Here is a 23,233-nt window from a genome sequence, read left to right as displayed (position 1 = left end):
GGGTGAGGGATGTAAGGTCTTCATGTTGGCATCTATTGGTCCTAATACAGCACTGAATTGCCCTTCATTAGGAGGAAGTTAATCCCTGCTTATAGTGGTGGAGATGGACACTAAGAGCACGCCGCAGAAGTCGATACATTCATTACTTTACAGCCCCTCTGCTGTGGAAGGGCATTTGTATGAGCCGACGAGGACACATAATTTGTTTTTAACTAAAGTGTAATAGAGAAGTGACATATTTATAAGACGCCATGATTTTTGCTATATAGAGTCATATAGAATATATGTGTATTTTGTCTTTTCATTTACTAATAAATATTAATAAATGAGTCCAACATGCACTCAGGTTAAAGAAACCTCAACATGATATTCACAATCATCGGATGCATGTGGGTATTCTATAAACCTGAGAAAACATTAAAGATTTAGGTGTAGCAGACATACAGAGGTCACACAAATCACCACAGGATTGCATATCTGTGTCCATTAAAGAGAGAACATGTATATTTTTAAATGATTTGTAAAATATATGTTACTGTTACTATTAAAAACATCACAATTTTGGCTTTTTAAGCGTCATCAGCCTGACGACGGATAGGTTGAAATGCCTAATATCATTAGATTGGTTTACAGTTTACAGTTAAACAACACATAAAAGCTTCTGTAGCTACACTTTACATTGTTATGAAGCCATCTGTCTAATTTTCTATACATTTTCATTCCTGTATAGTAATGCTGGCATCGCGCCACCTCACCAGGAATAGAAGTGCATGCTATTAAGAAATGTAGCAATTCATAACTTCACTCTCATTTTCACACTTTGCAGAGTGACCCATTACATAGTCCGGCATATGACCAGCTCTTAATAAGAGCTTTTCCAGTTCAACCATGTGTCAGAACATGAAGAAGCATCTCCAAAGGCTGAGGAGAATAAGGCTGTCACCTCGTTGAACAGGAGGCAACGATGGACCAAAGTTCCATTCATTATTATATCATCATATTCCACATATTCAAGTTTCATACCATATATACAGGATTTTAGCGCATACGTTCAAGGCTTTTAAGGACATCATGATATTAAATACAGTTAAAATATTTGTAGTGGAGTGAGGATGATGAGTTCAGTGTCTCAGTTCAGCTCAGCCTGAGGAAAGCGTTGAAGTGTGGCAGTACACAGCAGATACTTGTGTATTGCTTGCCAGGCTGGAGCAGGGTTTTAGCATTATCTTTCAGCATCCTCTTGGCTCTACACAATGCCCTCTCACCAGTATCACTAATGCTCAATAGATGGGTGCCAATGATGTTCAGGGCAGTTTTATTAATCTACAGCAGATCCTTTGATCTCGGGCGGTATGCTTCCCTTAACTTTGTTTGATGTTTTCAACTATGAACCTTCCTATTGTTCCTCTTTAGAAGTTCAAAAGAACTTGGCAGTTAGTGTCTCAAGTTTCCTTAGTACATAACAATAACTATATTGATCATATCAGAAATATTGTAATATTTTAAAAGTTTTTAATAGACGTTAGCCTTTGAGGCTTATGAGGGGTCTGAAAATTATATTAGCACCAGTTCTATTTAATTTTCACCAGTGGAAAAGGAGCATTTTCTACATAAAAAAGACAGTTTTGTATTCTGTAGTAAAAAATTTTTGTCTGTTTTTTTTGTGTTTTTTTTTTTGTTTTCAGTTGTTAAAGTCTTAATCTGGTTTGTAAAGTAAACATCTCATCTCTCGCAAGAGCGTTATGAAATGCAACTAAAAATATATTTAATTAAATATATTCATAAGTAAATAAATATAGCGCTTTCACATCATTTGAGGGCTTCATTTGATTATATATATACATGTTAAAGTGCTTGTCTAATTCCCACACAGTGACTGGCAAGAATGGGAAAAGATGATCAGCAATGTCTGAACGTATGTGTATATCCTGCAGGAATCTGAAAGACTCTAGTTTCTGCTAAAGCGGAGTATCAGGTGGAAGAAAGAGACACATGTTTCATCACTAATTAATTTGCATGAGATTTTCTCCTCAAACTGACAGAATATTTTTACTCTCGTTCGGTTCCAGCACTCTCACCATTCATTAACTCCACATTTGAATTCCACTTGTACACAAATTTTATCCACTGCATTTCGCCTACAGTCACACACAAGGTAGCTCTAAAATTCAGCTGAGAGTACCAAGCCAAAGGAAGTGTCCCTATCCAGATTATCTACTTACAAAGCATAAGGGTAGCTTAATGCCATCTTACTGAAAGTGCACTTAAAGATGCCATAAAAGAATAATTACAGAAGGTATAGTTGTTGTTTTTTTCAGACTTCACTGAGCAGCCTTGGATTTGCCACCCTGTAAGGTAATGCGTCAAGGATCTGAGTGGCATCACACTGTGGACAAATGGCTCAGATGTGGCAGACCTTACTCACATTATCAAAAAGGCAGAGTCATAAATAACACCACATTTGGCGGATGACGGCTCAGCTTGACTCCCTCTAATGTCTGACTGAGCGGTGGATGCGGGGCACCGGGGCGGCAGTGAAAGATCACATGTATCTATCAAATGCAGTAAAATTAGGTAAATAGCTTTGCAGGCCACTTTTCACTTTGCCAGTGGAAAGATGTGCCACTAGAATTTTTACTCGTCCCCATGAAGGATGACAGGAAGCATCTGAGCAGCAGAGTGGAAAAACGCATCCTGGCTCACAGGCTCACGCCATTTTAAGAAGTTCTGTGTTGGTGCGTGTGATGGCAGCAGGAGTTATGTGGCTCTGTGAAATAGAACAAACAAGTTAATAAAATTCCCCTGGCTATCTTTTATACAGCAGTGTGCTGAAGTTGACAGGCATGAGCTGATATGTGTGGCGTTGGCTGTTGTTGGTGTCGGGGGTATCTTAGAGCCCCTGTGGATTCCATCTACTCTCAGCTGTGGACCTGCTTCCACTGCTGAACTGAGGTGGACCATGGGTTGCTGTGTCACGGTGGGGTCAGGTGAGCAGACGGCGTGGGTGCCTGTGATTGAGAGCTCTGTCACAGCACCTGCAGTCACCGCCTCTGACAAACCTCCCGGGGCATGAATAATGTACGCAGTTGGCCTGAGTGATGGTTTAATGGCAGGCAGAATGGCGTGACCAGAAACCCCAGTAATGGCCAATGTCTTAACCAGCCTGCCAGCCAACATACACACGCTTACCTACCACGGGGGAGATGTATTTAATTTACAATCTGCTGTTGGAGGGTCTCCTGAGTGCTGCTTTTTTTTAGAATGAAACTGTTTTGCTTTCCTTTAAAATTTTAATTTTTTATGTAGGTTTCGAAACATAACCACATTGCTCAGGTGAATTGGATCTTACACACTTATTACATTTAATGAAGTGAAGCCCAAAAACAGACTCCTGGGACATGGCAGATTTAGGAAAGGCTTGCTTTACTCAAATGCCATTCAGCACATGTGAATGCATCTTTTGGGAGCTATGTACCTCGTGCAGTATTCTCAAAAGAAAGGGGTTTCATACAAGTCTTACGGCATCTAACGTGGTTATAGCTGTGCAGCTGCACAGGAGGTAATAAGCCTGCACTCACAGTAGGGACAAGAAACAGTGAAGACAAGGATCAGAGTCTGTCCTTAAAGCCATTTATGGTGTTTCAGTTACTTCACCTCTTCAAAAACTTCACACACACAGTAGTGACATATGTCGCTTCACTTTTCCCCCCAACTTTCATAATGAACAGTGTTGTGTTTTAAAACAAATGAGCCTTTATTCTAGTATTATGTCTTCTCCTTTTACAAAGCAGACATTTTGGCTCGTCACTAAGGCAAAGGTGTTATAAAAGACGCCTCTCATTGTCCCAAATGTCCATGACAGTGTGACAATGTTGAACATTCGCTGCAGCAATTAAATTAAAGTTAAGTTCAATTGAATCCTATTTTTATTCTGTTAATTCACTACAATACTCGCAGTACGCTGCTTTATAGTGTAAGGTAAAATCTTTACTATGTAGAGAGAAATTCAGCGATTCCTTTTGAGCGGCAACTATGTGACAGTTGAGAGAGCGAGAGAAAAAAATCCTTTTCACAGGAAGATATCAGGGTCAGGCAGAGTGGCCCTCTGCCTTTTACTGATGAGGGGAAAAATGAAGATGGAGCAGAAGGTCATAGAGGGATAACAAACAAGAATGAAGCCATTATTCATATCATTATTTACACTGAACCTGAGTACATGTACCTTTTTCACATCAGATATTTTAACTTGGCAAATTAGGAAGAGCACAGGTTTAATTAATGAGAAAAACTAAGGCTTCTATTTTAGTATTGCAGCTGAGGGATTTTATCCTATTCACCCTTTAAAGTCTAAACCATTAAATAATTGCCAGGAAATTCTAATCTTTTGAAAATAGAGCCATTACTGTGAACATTCTGATGAAATTACATTTTAATTTTCATTTATTAGTTTTAATTTGTATCATATTTGCTATATCTGGCTTTTTTTTGTAATTTATTTTTAAAAAATGTACTGTTTGTTTGTGTTTTGAGAACACTGATGATATAGCAGTCTAAAAAACTCTATCGATCAAATATGCTTTTAAAGGGTTAAAAAAAAGCGAATTTATGTTCAAAGTTGTGTTTGCTTACACTCATCATGGGCATGAATGTCATGATAATTTGGGGCTTTTAATGATTTCTTTGAAGTGTTCCTTTTCCACAATAAAATGATTGTACATCTTTAATGACTAGCCTATTAACTTCTCGCTGATCATGATTGACTACAACTGGTAGTTTTTCTTCCCCAGCATAAAAACGATTTGTTTGACAGCACTCGCTCTATGGACCACAACTCAGAACAATTGGAAAATCCAAATATTTCAGCAAAGACATAAAAAGGAAACGAGTTTAGTTCAGGAGACAGAAACCTGATCTACTTTTTTTGCTTAGTTTTGTTGCTGTAGAGACTGCTGGGGACTTCCTGTGATGTACTAAGCATTTCTTTTTCACTCACCTCTTTTTACTCTCTATGTTTATAAACCATTTTCCATATAATTGTTAGTTATTAATAAACTCTGGCTCTCTTCCACAGTGTTTCTTTTGTCGAAGTCTCATTTTACTTTTCATTTTCTTTGCTTCCTTTCACCCCCAACCACCGCAGCAGATGGCGGCCCACCCCAATCCTGGTTCTGATGGAGGTTTCTTCCTGTTGAAAGAGAGTTTTTCCTTCCTACTGTTGCCAAGTGCTTGCTCACGGGAGTCCTATGATTGATTTTCTGATTTACATTATAAAGCTGCGTGAGGTGACTGCTGTTGGGCTTTGACGCTAAATAAATACAAATTTAAAAATTGAAATCGAATGCTTAAAAGCCAATTTAAATGAACTCTATCAATTCTGCTAAGAAGAGTGGTTAAATATCCAGCCAAAAGCTTGTTGCTTACTATCAAACACATCTTGCTAAAGGATATTTAACTAAATTTTAGTGGAGATGTATGCATATATATATATCAGCCTATATGTATAATGTTGACCCTATATGGATTAAAATACATTAAAACTTGTGCACCCAATTCTTATTTTTTAAAGTAATTAAAGATGCTGTACATTTATTCAACCCTGGAAAAAGAACAGTTCAAAGAAATTATTAAAAGCAAAATTACTATGACATTCATACCCATGATGAGTGCATGCAAATTTGTTTCCACAACCGTAGCTGCAATTTATAATTTATAATTTTAAATTGCTTGAAGGCAAATATAACAATATCACTTACTTTGTAAGGGAGCAGTTGTGTATGTATGTATGTAGCTGCTTATCTACAGAAGGGAAAAACTTACAAGTGAGCCGCTCTGTGCTGCTGCAAAGGTATAGTGTGGTGTAGTGGTAATAAATTCTGTGAAACACCCAGACAATAACAGCAAAACCGAGTGTCTGTGTCAGAGCAAGAGGGAGATAGAGAGCAATGTGAGTCACACAGTCAAGCGGTATGCTTCACTGATGTGAACAATGACCCTAAAAACAATATTAAGAGACTGGAAACAGCCAGTGCATTGACTCCAGAACACTCTGTTGTTGTGTCTGGGGTGAAGGTGTGGTTCAGGTGTGGTTTGAAGTTTCCTTTATTCTTGCTGTCACCAGTACAGTGTTTGAGGAGAGGTTCAGAACTGTTGCACTGAGGTTGCAACATAGATTTTGCTAGTTGAATATGAAGTGCCTTGCATTGCCTGGTTTTCTTTTCACTCTCCTCCTTTATCTATTGTCTTTAAAAGAGTCTTTATCTAACTGAGCTGTTTTCCTGGAAGCGTTCATCTGTTTCTTCAGAGAATGTGCATCCTCCGTTGGGGCTTGCCCTCCTTGATTACTGCTAAACTGTTTCCCTGCTCAAATCCCCATCTCAAATCCACTATTTTCTTGTTGTTTTCCTCCCTGCTTTCTCATCGACTCCCCTATGTACCTCATCACCTGTCACTCATTGTCCTATCACTTTTCCGTCTTTATATTTCCTCTCTGGGTAGCAAGCAGTTGTGTAGGTGTCAGGTAGTTGTGACAACTTCAGGCTAATGGGAATAAAAAGGAAAAGAGAGAGACAAGAAAACACAGCCATCCTCCTAACATCACCAGTTTTTTCCTGATATTGAGTAAAAGAGTAGGAGGTAACGAGGGAGAAGAAAAAGGAAGTTGCACAGATTACTGGAAAAAGGGAGCGTCTTTTTCTAGGGTGCGGATGGGGTACCAAACACCGACTTGATGGCAGCACTGTGATCTTCAAAGCTTTTCTCCCCCAGTCTCTTCTCACTCCCTTGCTACCATGTTTTCTCACTTGAGAGAGGGTATACACTGGCTGGGGGCAGGCATGAAGCTATTGCAGCATCAAAGTTTTGTTCGTATATCTCAGGACTACAAACTCATTCTATATGCTGTACTCTGTTGCAAACGATATCCCCTGCACTTAAATAACCACTTCTGTCATTACTATATTAGCAAAAGAGAATTTTTACCCATTTTCTGTGAATGGCATGATGGGGACGGTTTATCCATAGGTTGATTCATAAAAGTGTACAATAGCCACACTACATCTCTTTCACTTCTTCATGGCTCAAACCTGTCTCCCTCAGGCCAGTCTATACGCCGAGTCGCTCTTCACTTCCATTTCACCCATGTTTGGTCCATAAAAGCTTGACATGGCGCAGTGGACAATGCTCACGTCTGAAGCAGGACCACTACTGCGATTTTTCCGAGAGGGGACTTGCTTTGATGGGGTTTTGCTATTTTTGTGCTCCACAAATACCTTCCATGTCCTGTTTTCTGCTTTTGAAAATCCCTTCAATTTAATCCAGTTACTACTCTCTGCAGGGGGAAAAATGGGGGGGAAAATGACACAGCATTTCTCATGGTGGTGTCGCTCAATATTTATTTAATCAAGATGAAACATTGTTCTGGGCCTGAATACAAATGTTAATTACATGCGTGTGGTAATATCTTAATTCACGATCATGACAGAGTGATGGTATTGTTTACCCAGCAAGGTGCCTAAGGGAGGCCTTTCAGGATGGTTTATGAGTCTGGTTAGACACTTGATGAAAGACTTGCTTTCCACTGGGGCTCAATCCTCACTCGAGCACAAAAAAAGGCACAGTGAGCTCTAAGTCTTACTTCCATCATCTCTGGCTGCAGTATGTGTGGCACTTCAAATATTTATAAGGCTCAAATTAGGCTGAAGGAATATGAAAATGCAGGTTTTACAAATACAACATTCCTGGCACATTTATTCATTGATTATAGGTTGACTTGCAGGCAGAGAAACTGGTAAAAGCACACTGAAGCTGAAAAATGTTTACAGGGCAGCACCTGTGCTGCTGAAACTATTCGAGCAACTCAGAAAAGTCATCAACCTGTCATTTCTCCTAGCTCAGCAGCACTTAATCTGCTCCAATAGCTGTCACACAAGAAACTTTAATGAGCGTTTTGAATACAAAAATCAAACAGAAACTGCATGTTCATATGTGGAGCGTTTCTCCTAATGGAATCAGTTGCCACTGTTATATATTGCATAAAAAGCTGGAGTGGATAAAGAGAAGCTACCTCAGTGGACGCCATGTCCCATGTGAGTTTTTTGTTCAGGTTGCACTTGGAAGCAGACCATTATTATTTCATGAGATCTTGTCAGTGTCAACCCCAATGCTCTCTGTGTGTTCTGATTTCAGGGTGAGCTGAAACTAAGAGGGCAAAGTGTGCTGCTCAGAGAAGAGCAGCAAATGTATACAGACATTTTGACAAGTGATTGGATCTGCAGTGTCAGGCTGTAGATCAAATGTGTTCCTGTGCCATGTGTGCTATAGACTGGTGGGAGGTATAGATGAAAGCTGGCACCTCAGTGCTGCTTCAGTCATCCAGGCAGGATACCGCAAATTCAGCAGTGGCTTTCTATTTATCAGCCCCACTGATTGATCACAACGTTTTCATATAAAATCATCATCTAGTCAGATGTCAGATTTTTAATATAGTTTGCTGAATGCAAATTTCCACAGATCAAAACAAGAGCAAAGTAAATTTGACGAATCAGCCAAGCAAGATGAATGGCTCTACAGGTGACTGTAAGAGTAGGTACACCACTTTAGAGCGGACTGATATATGCCGTCAACAATTAAGGTGCACATGCACATACCTCTTCAAAAATTTCCTTTCCTCATTCACTTTTCTTACACATCCATTAAAGATTTAAAATCTTTCAAAATGCAACTATGAGGGTGGCTGAGCAATACAGTCAGAAATAACAGGCTGTTCAAAGGATCGCCAGCCCTGTCTCTTTTTATTCCCTTTTCCTCACAGCAGTGGATTATTGTACCACATTTACAGTGCAGATTGTTTGGCCAAACTGCAAAAAAACAAACAAACAAAAAAAAAACAAAAAAAACAAACAAAACAAAACAAAAAACTATGAAAATATTTTTTCTAGGGTTAAAAAAGTATCTCCAAAACTAACTCAACTTTTAAGGAACAATTGCACACTGGGCTAAACTCCATTTCAATAAGGAGAGATCAGGAAGGAAGTGCACATGATTTATTGATATAGAGAATTCCGTTAAGCTACATGACGAATAGACTCCGATGGCACATCGCGGCAGAACGGAATCAGTCGGTGATAAAAAATTAGGGCAGGACCCCCCAGAGTCAATGCTGGTGGTGGAAATAAAGATGGAGCCATAGATGGAACTTGAGTAACATGGGAGAGGCGGAGATGGCGAAGAGTTGGGTTGCACAAAGGCATCCGCCAGGGAGAATGACAGATGCACAGTGAGATTTAGAAAATGTGAAGTGGAGGCTGTTTGGCCTGAAGAACGTAAGCAAAAAGATGAATGGACTAGACCTGTGATGTCAGCAATGAGCTCGACAGTGTGGGAAAATGATCTAAAGCATACTTTCACCACCGAACACCAAGGAAGCAGAAAGATGTGTGATTATCTTCCTTACTGAATGTAAGCATAAACTTCATTTCAGTGGGCCCCTTTCAGTGCAGTCGCTGTAGTCCGCTCACCATCATGACCTTACACAATGATGTTCAAGAAGAGCTGCATTTACTGTCTACATGGCCATTAACTCTTCCCACTCCAAGGCATAACAATTACAACAACAGCTCAGTCTATTATTCAAAGAAAATGGTAATAAGTTAACACAGAGAAAATAAGCTTAGCTATATTTAGGGAAGTGTGATAGATTGGTGACCTGCACAAGGTGTGCCCCGCCTCTCGCCCTATGGTAGCTGGGATAGGCTTCTTCCCAACCCTGACCATAAAAAGGACTAGTTTGGCAAAAACCGTGTCCCAATTGGATGGAGGCCAAGTGCCATCTTGAAAAGAGGTGAGAAACAAACAAATTAATCAGATACTAATGTTCAAACCAGCATCTTCAGTCACACTCTCTTTAGGATTTCATGACCGATGTGACAGCAGTATCCATTAGTCATGAAGTTAAAAGCTCTGTGTAGTTTGTTTAGAGGTCATATGCCTTTCCATGACCACGACTGTATGATTTGAATGATGAAAAGTCTGTGACAAGTCCGATTAATAAGACTTATCAATAATGTCTAAAACTGGTAAATCCCAAATTAAAGTTCACTTCCAGCTATTTGCAATTTTTTTTAAAATCCAGAGATTATTACCTGTAGCATCAGATAGTAGAAGAATCCACCCACAAGCATTTCCAAAGTGAGAGATGAACAGATAAAGCAGCTTTAATTAGCTGTTATTAATTGGCCCCTAAACTAATTGGCGATTTTAAACTGACTGTAGGTGTGAAAGTGAGTGTAAATGGTTGCCTGTCTCTATGCGTAACCAGGTGACAGACTGGAAACATCTCCCCCTCCTCTCACCCAATGACAGCTGAGACGGGGCATTAACCCCCTGTGAATAAGAGACGGAGGGCTGGATAGATGCATACCCCCACCAAGGGGATTAATCCGTCCCATAATAATCAATAAAAAAATCAGTTATTCATTAAAATAACAAAAACAGAAAAAGCAAAACACAGAACATATGTTTTCATAACTGAATAAAAAGTTTCAAAATGAAATGTCAGTTGATTTTCATTTGAGTTTCCACGTTCTCTTTGTGCCTGCATGGGTTGTGTCTATGGCTACTCCAGCTTCCTCTCACGGTCTGCATGGGATTAGTGATGATCCCTAAACTGGCCGTAGGTGTGAATGTGGAAATAAATGGTTGTCTTTCTCTCTGTTAGCCCTGTGTTAGACTGGGGATCTGTCTAGGAGGTACCTCGATTCAGCTCTCTGCATCTCTGAACTGGATAAGCAGAAGAAGATGGATGAATGTTTAATAATTTGACTACAGTGGGTTTTGTCATCTCAAATTATCAAAGCAGCTATGAAAATGTAACCGCTTGATGTATCGTCATTTCTTGCACAATACATAATACTAATGTACTGAGTACTTATTCTGTCAATACTGTGGGAGTGTCTTAATGAATGAACCTACTTGTGAAGCCAGCAGAAAGAATTTCATAGTATAACAGACTGCTGCAGCACAACAGGGAGTACAGAGATGGTTTGATACAGCGAGTGAGAAAGACAGACCAAAAACTCTCAGGAAGAACAAATAAACCCAGGTGGCACACATTAGGGTGAAGCAAGTAATCACACAAGAGCAGGATGTGGAGGAGCTGAGAAGAGAGACGTGAGTGCTAACATATTACAGAAAAATAAAATAAAATGTTTCATAACTCATTTAAAAATGAAAAACAATTACACATATTGTAAAGTTTTACGCAAGATGGTATTTTTTTTTACCGAACCACCCAATTAGTGTTAATTGGACAGAAAGGATTGAGATATAATCTATTTCCTCCATTAGTGAGATCGAACATCCATCAGCATGTGAAAAAAGCAGCTTAATGACATGTTTATCTTGTCTCATATTTAGGTTGGTGGAAAGGCTTCATTAGCAATGTGTGTGTGTGTGTGTGTGTGTGTCTGCCAGCCTGACATCTGACACCTTTGAGATTTTACTCTCCCCTAGTTGTAGCAGAAACTGGTTGTATGTGCAGTTTATCATTATAACAAAACGTAGGACAAAGGGCTCATTCAGTGTTACCTTTCTTTTTTTTATGTGACTGTATCATCGCTAGCCTTAAAGGTCAGTCCAGTTCTTTCCATCCAGCTCGCTGCCTACTGACCCTCACTGAAAGGACAGAGTGTTTGGGAATGTGTTTGTTCGGCCTACTCGTGCTTTTCTTTTCCAACCTTTTTTGCATTCCTATCCGGTGTGTAATGAAGATGTTGTGTGCGTCTAAAACAGGATTCAGTCTCCTGGGTAGAATCGCTGAAATAATCAAAGAAGGTCTTTATGAGGAGACCTTGAATTAAGGGCATCAGAAACGTAAAAAGAAAGTGGGGGTATGTTAATACAGGTCTCAAAGTTTCACAGCAGATGAGTGCTACCTGAATATTTTAAAATCTCTCCTATCATTAGCTCTTTGTTAGTCCATTGAAATCCACCCTAGATTCAACTAATGGAGACACACTGCACTCTCTTTTTCTTTTCTCCCACCCTACTTACCTCTAATCAGCGCCATACAGTGCCTGGTTATTGATTTTACTCACATCTGACTTGCGATTTAGGTTAGATTTAGGTTAGGTTTTGAGGAACTGAAATGTTCAGTTACTCATTTAAGTTAAGCTCTTGGCTCTTTCTTTGTCACTCGTTCTGTATCCCAATCTCATTCCACAGTTTTCCTTTTAGTCTGTCCTGTTTTGGAGCATGTAAATGATTCTCGAAACACATTTTTAAAATAAGTTTATTTGTGTTCAGTGAGAAGAAAACAAACATGGCCCTGTTTACGCAAACAGCTGCTTTCATACTGGATTCACGCCTGTCCCAATTACATAGTTAGTCAGCCGCAGAGTTTATGTCCCAGTGTTGTGTCACACAGGCGAAACATCAGTGCTGCATTTTCTATTTCTGTTGTAATGTTTGTTAAATCTGAATGTCTCCTGTGTGCTTTGTGTCTCCTCCTCTGTTTGGCAAAGTATTCTGCTGCTCCTTCACAGCTGAACTGTTATAGTCTATACTGCAGATATTCAGTGGAATTCATTGTCACCTTTTTAATGGACAGAGAGCTGTCAAAAGGATTTCAGTCTCCATAGCTCCCTTGGCAAAAAAAGAAGTGACAAGGTTGACAGGCCAGTGACTGTGGACAGTTGAGCAGAGAGCCAAACGTCACACAGAACCTGTCAAAAGCCATTTCCTGCTGTTATAATGAGATTCATGCATTCAAATTAGCCTCAGTGGAGTTCTGAATCCATTAAACCTCATTCCCTGTTGATATGTTCTTTCTACTGCCTTTATTACTGCGGATGTTCATCATTAGCACAGTTATTCACATTGGCACAGGTGCTGTTAATATTCAGTAATTATACCTCCTGATATATACAAAAAAGAGAACTTTTTTAGCATAAAAAAAAAACAAATTCATGATTCTGGCTTGAAACTCGATCTTTTATACCTTATATCTACATCTACATTTAAGATAAATACAGATTCAATAAGATAATCATGAAACTGAAAATAAGTTTGTGAAAAAAAAATATTTTGTATGAATTCTTTAGAACAAAAACAAGCTTAATGCCAGTTTTGACAAGTTAAATCCTCAATAATGATAGAAAAGCACAGTGCAAACATTCACACATGCTTGTAACCTGCAACCTGGTAACCACAGACTTTAATACCTAAACATATTTGTACTTTAGTGCTTCAAGTACGTTTACCTCTTAATGAAAGATCAATTTCAACAGTATTCAGAAATATTAACCATTCAACAACTCATATAACATTCTGGAAAGAGCAAATCATCTATGTGACCATTTGCAAAGGAATGGTGTGTATAAAGATTTTCAGTCAGGATTTTAGGATTTACCACAGAAGTAGCACTGGTTACTATACTTCTTACCTTCTTGATCTAACTTTTTAACCCATTATTGTAGTGTACCTAACTTCATGTATTTGTAGGCAAATATGTAGCAGCGCGCAGACCTTTGGCTGGGAATGGAACAGGACCAGTTGGGGTGGAGACCTCTGGTGAAGCAGTAGCCAGAGGTCTCCCAGCCTGCTCTGGATGCTGTGCCTGCGGCTGTGCAGGGTGCTCAGCTGCCTCCACTAGCAGTTGGGGCTGGTGAAGAGCCCTGGATGGGGTTCAGGTACTGGCTGAACACCAGCTGTCTCCACCCGAGGGACCAACAAGTGATGGTGCTGACATCACCAAACTCACTCTCAGATTTCGTATATGGGAAAAAAAAGTTTTTTTCCTGAGTCAATAGTCTAGAAAACACAAGGCTCAGGGTTAAACTGGGAAGACTTAGAAACACAAAATTCAACTTCATCTCGAGTTAGCTTGGCAACAAGTGGAATATCTGTGGCAGCCTCGACAGGCTGAGACGGCCGTCAGTGTAGTGCTGCCTGTGCGGGGATGGAGGTTCAAAGCTGAGAAGTCTTTTTGCCAGGTTGCAATAAGTTTGCATACCAAACTGCAGATCTTTTGCCTTAATTTCTCCTTCTCCCCCTCATGAAAAGGGATCAGCCACCGCCCATTAAAATTAGCAGCTGGTTCTGAAACTCTTCAAAATTCACAAAAACAAAGTCTGTGTATTCTCTGTATTCCATTCTGGTCAGAGTCTACTGTCAAGATCTATGGCTGCAGATCGTGGGAGGTGAAAAGAGGCTCCAATTCAGACGACACAGGAGAACAGGAAATAGTTAACACAAAGCGAGCCGTTTATTTAATCTGAACATAAAGATACGAAATAAACTAAAATGCAACAAATAACCTAAACTGAAAAAACTGGGAAACACAAGAGTTGATGAGCAGAGACTCAGATGAGGGACAAGGGAAAGCTGGGATCACATATATACAAGGGGAGGAATAGAGGGGTGGAGACCACTGGGAAACACAGCGGGAACAAATAAGACATAAAGAAGTAAGGGAACAAACCTGAATGTAATGTGAGAGAGAAAGGATTATCAAAATAAACAGAAAGTAGCACAAACATGCGAACTTGACACTAATATGGAAATAAGCAAACATGGGAACACACGACAGACTGGGGAGACGAGGATGAAACACAAAGAGAGGAACATGGAAACCGGTAAGGGAGACAAAACACGGGGACATGACTAAGACAGAGTGAGAGATACAGGAGAGAGGGAGAGCAGGGGACACGGAGAGAGAGGGAGCGCACGACACAAGAAGATACATGGAGACAAGACGGTGAGGACAAGATAGAAAGAGAACCATTGTAGGAAACTAAACAACCTAAAATAACCAGAACTCCACAAGACAAAGCACCGGTTCAAAAACCTAGAACTCTGACACTGTCATTTTTTACATACTTCCCTTATGCAATATTATTAGGAAAAACTGCATACATTCCCACTACTATGTACACGATACTCAGTTATATTTATCAGATGACTGTGATAAATTAACGTTCACATTCACACCTGCATACAGTTTCAAATCACTGGAGTAACAGAAAAAAGAAACAATCCACGCCTCGGTCGTCCGGTTATTGAACCCAGGACTCTATTGCTGTGAGGCAACAGTACCAAACACCATCCATCCCTTCAACTTGCATAAATGTATAGGACTGCTTTCAGCTACGCTTTTGCTAAATTGAGAAAAACCCTGTCACAGAGCAATGCTGAAAATGTAGTTCATAAATGTGTTACTTTCAGGATAGAATGACTTATTATCAGATTGTCCTTAAAGCTAAAACAAGAGAGAAAAATGTCCAACTGAAGGAAGAAGAATCCTTCCTTCTTCTTACATGCTTAAGTTTTTTCTTAACTTTTGTCTAATTATTCCCATATTTTGTACATGGTCAATTAAAAAATCCTCTTTAGCATCACACTGATCTGGTACATTGTTTAAACCTCTATGAGCCTGGTTCTAGTGGGTTTCTCTTCCCATTAAAAATGAAGTTCTTCTTTTACACTGCCACAAAATTCTTGTTTATAAGGGATCATCTTAATCTTTGGGTTTTTTCTTTAATGTTGTAATACAATACAAAACACATGCCTGTAAAAGGTATATGCCTCCTAATAATCAGTAGTCTGCACACAATCCTCCACAATGTCACAGCAACACGGTTTTGTGACTATATAAAAAAGAAGATTGAAATATTCCATTTACGTACTTTAAGTATTTAAATCCTTGTTATGACACTGACATTGTACCTCTGCTTAATTTTAAAAACTGTCTTTGATGTGCTGGATTGGAGGAGTGTATCAAAGTAAATCAGGCCAGAAGACTCAGTCAAACAGGTTACCAAGTACCAGCGGGATTAATGAGATTCAGAATTTAATTCTGGTCATGAAGGAGCCTTACAGAAGAAGAACCACTAGTGCAGCTCTCCATTAATCAGGCTTTTATAATAGACTGGCTAGACAGGAGTCATTCTTCACTAAAAGGCACATGCCGACTGGTCGGGAGTTTGCCAAAAGGCACCTGAACAGCTCTCAGACCATGAGAAACACAACCCTTTATAGCCGGGGTGGGTAATTAATTTTCCCCACAGGCCCACACAAGAAACTGGGACTGTTGTGGAGGACCACATCAATAAACAAACTCAGTTTGGTGCAATATGAATTTTCTCTCTTTATCAGGTTATTTGTGTGGCCCTCCTCAGCAGTCCCAGTTTCTCACATTTCTCTTTTGGGAAAATTAATTGGCCACCACTCATCTGGACTCATGAAAGGGCAATCTATTGTCAGCGAGGACTCGTGCTGTGGGGATTTTTTCTTTTCAAATCAAATCAAATCACTTTTTTATTGTCACATCACATGTGCAGGCACACTGGCACAGCACATGCGAGTGAAATTCTTGTGTGCGAGCCCCACAAGCAACAGAGATGTGCAAACACAACAACACAAACGAGCAAAATACAAGAATGGCCAACCTGAAACTAATAAATATATGTACAATATATAATAGTGTATGCATTTCTGGATGTGTATACTAAATATTTTCCTACGTGTGTGTGTGTGTGTGTGTGTGTGTGTGTGTGTGTGTGTGTACACATTTTTACAAATTAAATAGTAAAAAAATAAAATAAAATAATAATAATAATAATAATAATAATAAAATATATAAAATATACAGAGTTGAATATGTGCAAAACAAGTGGCATTTATATACAGTGTGGAGTGCATAATGTTGAATTTCTTTTGACTGAGACTGAAATATTAGTCAGGAGAAGATCTGCACTTGACTTTTTGCTTGCTTTCGAAGGTCAGCTTACATTTGATTTGCAAATAAATATAAATATAAAGCAAAACATAAAAAACAAAATCAGAATAAGCGGATTCTTGGAATTCCCATTTATAATGTGCTTTGTGATAGACTTCACTGCTTTCTGGAACAATCCTACTAAGAACTGCCCTGCATTTTACTTATGCCAAAATGGCCATAGAGTCAAGAGCTGATGGTGATGCAAAATAATGATAATAAAAGAACAACTGAAGAACCTCTGGAAAGGTCTCAAACTGAATGTGACAGTGAATTTCTATTTCTGTATATGCATATTTTAAAACTTTGATTCTGAACTTAGACTATCGTGAATTTGGCTTTTTGGATCTTTGCATGAATGCGCGTCATTTGAAATGATTTTGTTGAACAAACAGAGGAGAAGATGAGGAGCACGGGGAATGAGTCAAACAGAATAAAACAACTGTTGGCCTAAGTGTCTTGGCACTAATACAGAAAAAAGAAATACAATATTCAGACCCTCTCAGCTCGATCCACTTACTGGGTGTAATGAGAAACATGTCAGAATAGATAAAAGGAAATACTTCTTTGTTAAGTGACATATTTGAACAAGAGCCCAGCTTGTATTAAACCGAATACAAAGTCGTTATTGGTAAAATGAGGAGTGCAAATGCATCACTTGGGACCAAAATAATGCAAAATCAGATTAGTCAAGGTCAGCGGTACCCACCTTGTGAAAACACAATTAAAATTTGTATTTTGATAGTAATTTTGTTTGGAATGTTTCTGCTTTTTGCGTTATTCTAATTATGTAAAACTAGATACCTTAGTTTAAGAAAATTCCAGTTAAATCCAGAAACCTTGACATTTATTTTGCTTTATTTTTAAGCTGTTGTTTGCTGCTGTGCGAGAAGAAAAGAGAATAAATGGATGGAGGACATAATAGAAATGTATTACCAGGTAGCAGCTGAGATAAGACGTATATTCTGTATAAACAGTATGTACAGTATTTTATATTAGCAGTAAAGGAGCAGTGATATATGTTTTTAAAACAGAAAACTTTGACATGCGAGCATTTTGCTTTATGTTTCAGCTTCCTCTGTTTCTATGGATTTTCTTGCAATAGATTATTTTCTCTCACAGTGGAAGAAACTCATCTTAATTAGCGGGGATTTCATTTGGGGTTTGCTAAATTACCTCCTTTCTGAACCAGGCGTTGCCTCTCCACACATCACTGCATGGTGGGAAGCAATGACGGGGTTGACTTTTAATCAGCTTTGCTTACACAGTAATTGTAAGGCAGTACAAGAACTGCGTTGTGGTAATTTCCTTTGATTAAGTCTAAACTCAGCAGATGCACTTGTTAAAGAATGGGTATTTCTAACGCTGCCTTAATTTATTGACTTTTTTTTGGGCACAAAACTCCTAACTTACAGCTGGGGACAAAATGTGATGGAATGATTTAATGTCTTGGCTAAATGCTTTTTGACATTATTATAAATTGGCTGACTATAGGATTTTTCTAAAATACTGTCTGACATGTTCTAAATCTCTTTAGGGACACTCAACTTTACTGCTTTGTTTCCCTGCAATGCATCTTGTCATACAGTATTAATCTCCATAAAGTAGATGTAGTAGTACGGATGCATATGCAGTTTCTGTTTTTTATAGTCCACATGGCCAATCATGTTTGAGCACAGTTGTTTGCTTTAACATAAAAAGTACAGGTGGAGAGCAAAATAATCATAACTGCCACCCTAATGTAGTCTTTTGTCTTGTTTTAAAGTAATTATTTGTGAACAATGACTTGTGAACAAACATGGAGATCTAAGCCTGGATATCCACTGGCTGCACCAGCATCCCTGAAAAATTGTCCCTTAGTTTGCATGGAGAACACAGACTTGTCTGCAAGCACTTGCCATTTTCTCTCTGTACTGTATTGAACTGGGAAGTTTGCCTTCAAAGTAAAATCTTTGCCTTTTGAAATGTGTTGGCTGCAGCTATAATGGCCCAACTTTTACTTTGAAGGCAAATATTCTCTGTGTCTGATTGGGTTGCGCTTTTCATAGTTTCATTGCTGCTCGGTGAGTTTTTGAATGCTCTCATGACCGTCATGCTTACTGCTGGTGACTGAATCAATCTTCTACAGACCAGCGCAATTGCAAGTAATGGTTAAAAACCACTGAATCGTCTTTAGCCCTGTGTGAATGGTGTTTTAGTAATTAATTTCACCACACTTGCAACCGGTTGGGGAATACACATTTTTCCCTTGAGATCAGTGGTTGCTAGATAATTGCTGACTCCTCTCTAGGATTGTGTGACAGGTCTAAAGCTTAATTAAATCCTAATGCTTTGTATTTAAACTGGCTTTTGTTTTTACATCTGTCTGCTTGGTCTAAAAGCTGTTCTTCTGCTCTTTTAGCCACTGTAACAGTGTAATCACTTTAGTTTGCCAAAGGTGCGCTTGAAGTAATTTACGAGGATAAAATATTCAAACCTTTTAAGTTAATCACCATTTATGGTTTTGCTTAAGTAATGAGCTCTAACATCCATAAAATGAAGTCAAGTCCACTTTCTAAATCCTTCACCTATGATTTCAAACCCTGTGGCCCTCTGTTTTTAATTGCTAACTTTGATTTATAACTGCTTGTCATTTTCTGAAAAAGGAGCTAAAGTCTTTGTTTGATAGAAGATGACATATCTCAGCTGTCACCCCCATCTTTACAATAGACCCGAGACTTAAATCTTAACGTTATTACACTTGATCATAAACATAATTGAACAGATGAATCTCAAGTTGGATATTTGCATGAAATGTGCGCACAGATTGGAGTGAAATGAACCGTATGTGAAATTGCATATGGTTTTTCAGGTTTCATTAAAGGTTACACAGCTTTAAATACAATTTTCTTGGAAAAAGAGCAGGAGAAGCAACAATGATTGTATAAAAAAACAAAGGCCTTCACAGTGTGCTCATTAAGAATGCTGTCAGTGGAATCAGGAAAAGAGCTGAGTAAAGTGGACATTTGCTTCTGATCTATTTCTTGCTGGTGTAGCTGTTTGAAGTTGAGGCCACTCTGGGCACACAGCGAAAATAACTCAATCACTTCCAATAAGTTTTGTTTGCTATTGAGATGTCTCGTTCTCAAAAGAGGACTCAAAAGCATAATGATATGTCAATTATTTTAGTAAGTTTCCAAAACAAATCAAATTCTGAAATGTGCGGTAACATCTTAAAAGAAGATAAAATAGAGTCACGGGGGTTTTGAAGGAAGTCTTTTTGTTTGTTTGTTTGCTTGTTTTTGTTTTTTGCTGGTAGTCTTTCTAATCATTAGATGGGCATGAAACTCTCTTTGTTAAATCATCAGTAAGAAAAAGATCTGCTTTGATGAAAAGTCAAAAGTTCTAGGCTCCTTACATGCAGACTTCTAAGAGTATTGTCTGCTTGTAATGTGAACGCCTTTGCTCATTGTTGAACCTACAGAGACTCATCATCAGTGGATTCTGCAGATGTATAATGCCTCTCAGTGCATTCTTTTGTTTAATGGCTCACAGTGTAGTTTCTAGACAAATTCAACTATTTTCAGCAGAAAGCTTTGATAAACACATGGTACTTATGAGCACCTAACAACAAACAGACTGAACTGGAAAATACAATAATAGTAACAATAAAAAATTACTTTGTTATAACTTATAATAAATCTTACATGCTCAGAAGGTAAACTGAAAGAGAAAAGCAATAAGAGAGAAAAAGAATAAATAGGAATAAATTAAGATAAAGTGGAGAAAGCAAAACACAAGTTGGCAGTAAACATAATAATTTCCAACATAAGAAGAGAAACAGCTACAATAAAAATATCTATAATAGAAACAACAAACAAGACAGCTGGACAATGATAAACAGACAACAAAAGAGTATAATATACAACATGACATAAAGGCAAGTTTATATATACACTGTATGTGTTTTCAGAGGTCATTCAAGTGAAGTTTCTAATTCTAGCTCATAGAGACCATCGTGGTAAATGTATAAACACTTTTTAAATTCAAGCCTTAACTGTGGACTTACCAGGAAGACTGCATATGAACATCTAAAACAGAACATAAGGTTAATGTCTTTTTAGACAACAGGGCCAGAAACACAAATCACACCAAATACTAATTGGTGGGAATTTGTCCACACTAGTTTTCCTAATATGGCTTCTGTGTTGATGAGCCTGCAGCACTTCAAATAAACCTTATTGTTTTGCATTTGTGTGGTGCTAAAACAAAAAGCAATAATAAATAGCGCTTAGATCCATCCATCAATCTATTTTCTTCCATTTATCCAATTGAGGGAGTTTTGGAGTCTATCTCAGCCGTCACAGGATGAAAGGCAGGTTACACCCTGGAGAGCAGCAGGAGTATGCAGCCACCCATGGGGAAAACATGCAAACTCCACAGAGAAAGACCCCGGCTGGCTGTTGGATTCAAACTTAGGACCCTCTTGCTGTGAGGAAACAGGACAAACCACTGCACCACTATGCTTCCCTAGCTTGTGCTTGATTTTTATATTTTTATACCTTGTATTTTACTGACAATAGAACAAAAGAAACTTATTCAATTTTAATTTCAAACTTTGAAATGGAGAAATGTTGTTTTCTTGGAAAACAGGTGCTCGTTTTGAATCTTATGCTAGCAACACCTAGATCACCTCTTAGACTGCCATCCACTAAAAATCCAATATCAGAGTGATATTTCAGATATTCATTTGGCACTCTAGGAGCACTTCAGTCACCACATACAAATAAATGAAAACCATCATCACCTGATGTTACAGTCGACAAAATAAGCATCTTGTAAAGTGCTCGAATGATACTTTCCCTCTTCTGCCTTCAGTAATAATGATGTTAATGTCCCTAGCCCCTAGTATTTTTCACTGCCAAACTCTTGCTTCAAATCCATCTTGAAAGGACAAAGAAAGCAATGGCACCATGTAAATATAATTAAGTGTGTTGATGGCATGTTTGCTCCAGGGGGAAATTACTTTGTCATTGAAAAGATAATAAAGTACGAAGGGTAATGAAATATCTGGTTAGAGGGCAAAACACTGCTAGCATGACAATGTGTAGTCATGATGGGCCAAAGCAGGAAGGCGGCAGGAGGAGGGCAAGTGAAAGTCTTTTTTGCTCCTGCTGTTCTTCTGGTTTGCTTCCAATCACAAATCACTGTGCCACATGTCTGCAGACAAAAAAGAGTCAAGCCTGGAAAGAGTGTGATGATGTATCATGGGGAAAGGTGGTAATTTTACTCAGGCCTGTGATCATGAAGGGTATAGTTAATGTAGTTGGAAGTCTTCTGTGTGTGTGTGGATGTAGACAAAATGCAATAGTGAATTTGTGATTGTGTGTTTGCTGTGTCACTGGAGCTCCTCCAGTGTCTCCAGCAGTGTGTGACGAGCAGCTGTGAGGAGAAGCTCAACTCGCCCCTCCTGCTTCACCAGCAGAGAGGGACTGAGAGCTGGAAGGTTTGTGTGTTTGTGTGTGTGTGTGTGTGTCCTCCGCTTTCTTCTAACTGGTAGCTGTTGAGGGGCTGTGGGACAGCGGGGCAGAGCAGCAGGGAGGCAGTGGTCCAACCTCCACTAACCCCCATCAGGCACAAAGCCAAGAGCCTGCAACTGAAACAAGTCAAGACACACATCAACATGCATCTGCGCACACACTCACAGAAATGCACATGTAGTCTTGCATCCACTCGTATTTGCATGCTATTTAGCAGCAAGACTCCCGGACACTGATACTCTGAGTTATTGTTGGCTTGGCATTTATTTGTTGAAGTTAAATCAGTGCTCGGCACATTTAGTGAAGCCACAGCCACAGAGTTCTGGGTGTCTGTATCAGCTTTTGCCAGGTCTTTTGGATAGTGCATAATGGCTTTATCACTTCTGTTAAGTGTCGTAATTGTGGGTGTGAAAGCGTTGGAAATCGTTGTTGGCTTTAGCCTGCTGACAGAAGGATATGTTCACAACTACAGTACAAAACTAGTTCCACTTCAGTACAATCCATCTGTCACAGCTGAGGTATATTTTAATATGAATAATTTCTCATTTCTAAGAACGAAACCTTAATGGTGCTCTGGTTAGACCTTAGTCTCACTGCATGAGTCTGGAGAGATTTAAATTGCAGACTGGTTGGTTTTCAGATGTTTTATACCTTCTATCCTCACTGCTTTTTTCCTGAAATATTGGACCTCTTCAAGCTTTTATAAATGCTTAAGCAGAAGCAATCGGAAAAGGAAACAAATTTTGCACAACTTCAAGACCAAGGCAATGGTTATCAACTTTAGCAACACAGCTGACATCCTAGCTAGAAAATCCAAAGCAGCTGGAGCGATAAAGTACCCAGCTGACTTTATATGGAAGATAAAAAAGCGTTTTATGCTGCATAAATCCTCAAATATACACTGCCTTTGTTGTGTCTTCTATAGTACAGAAGTCAGGTCTCT

The 23,233-nt window shown here is 38.9% G+C and overlaps 1 protein-coding gene and 1 long non-coding RNA gene across 8 annotated transcripts in view; one reads left to right on the top strand and one right to left on the bottom strand.

Annotated features, from left to right (window-relative positions):
- The window catches only part of drp2 (dystrophin related protein 2), a 180,991-nt gene that overhangs the window by 73,282 nt on the left and 84,476 nt on the right, over positions 1-23,233 (top strand). The window lies entirely within an intron of this gene.
- LOC146582527 (uncharacterized) overlaps positions 19,215-23,233 on the bottom strand; it is a 30,066-nt gene continuing 26,047 nt past the window's right edge. For all 5 annotated transcript variants that reach the window (XR_014888209.1, XR_014888207.1, XR_014888210.1 and 2 more), the window contains one exon: positions 19,215-22,406. This is a non-coding gene — a long non-coding RNA (uncharacterized LOC146582527). The remainder of the gene's footprint in view (positions 22,407-23,233) is intronic.

This window comes from Mchenga conophoros, linkage group LG2, assembly GCF_057382185.1.
Source record: "Mchenga conophoros isolate Kocher_MC1m ecotype Shallow Benthic linkage group LG2, M_conophoros_male_GT1.1, whole genome shotgun sequence".
Lineage (NCBI taxonomy): Eukaryota > Metazoa > Chordata > Actinopteri > Cichliformes > Cichlidae > Mchenga > Mchenga conophoros.
Note: the sequence above shows the minus strand (reverse complement) of the source record. Positions and strands in the feature narration are given on the sequence as shown.